General features: G+C 34.7%; 1 protein-coding gene across 1 annotated transcript in view; it reads right to left on the bottom strand.

Moving 5' to 3' along the window:
• Nucleotides 1-143: 143 nt before the first annotated feature.
• Nucleotides 144-580, bottom strand: part of LOC119585800 (RING finger and CHY zinc finger domain-containing protein 1-like) — a gene marked incomplete at its 5' end in the record, with an annotated part of 2689 nt that continues 2252 nt past the window's right edge. The window contains 1 exon segment of the mRNA XM_037934522.1: nt 144-580.

Genomic DNA, 580 nt, shown 5'->3' with positions numbered 1-580 from the left:
GCACGTGTGTGTGTATACATATGCATATGTATGTCATCGTAACAGGAAAAAGTAATAAACATTACAAATAAGTGTCATCCTATGAGGCCATTTCATGTCAAACTATCAGGATCTTTTTACATAACATAAATAACAAAATCCAACAAATTTTTAAAATCTTTTCGTTCGTAAAGTGTATATTTGTAGCTACAAGGGAAAATTGATACAAAAGAGGCTCACAAAGTTGATCTTCACTATATTACATTATCCACTCTCAGGAAAGAAAAAAAAAAACGGGCAACTCACCCGACTCTGGAAGCGCTATGACTTACCAAGACTTTTTTTTTTATTCTAGTCATCTGACACTTACTAATTACATTTACAGGTTTTGTATCTTCAAAGTTATATTACAATATCACTTGGTGTTTGCGTTGAAATTTGCTACCTTGAACACCACAATATAATTTACTTTTTAAAGAGACTAGGTGAATTAGAGTACCAGAGCATCTAGGGTGCGCTACCAGTTTCTCCCTTCCTATGACTGGAGACTGCGTAGCTAATTTCATAAGGGGGGGGGGAGCAACAATAATGATTTTTCAGT

Source organism: Penaeus monodon, chromosome 20, assembly GCF_015228065.2.
Source record: "Penaeus monodon isolate SGIC_2016 chromosome 20, NSTDA_Pmon_1, whole genome shotgun sequence".
Taxonomy (NCBI): Eukaryota; Metazoa; Arthropoda; class Malacostraca; order Decapoda; family Penaeidae; genus Penaeus; species Penaeus monodon.
This window is presented reverse-complemented; position numbering and strand designations above follow the sequence as displayed.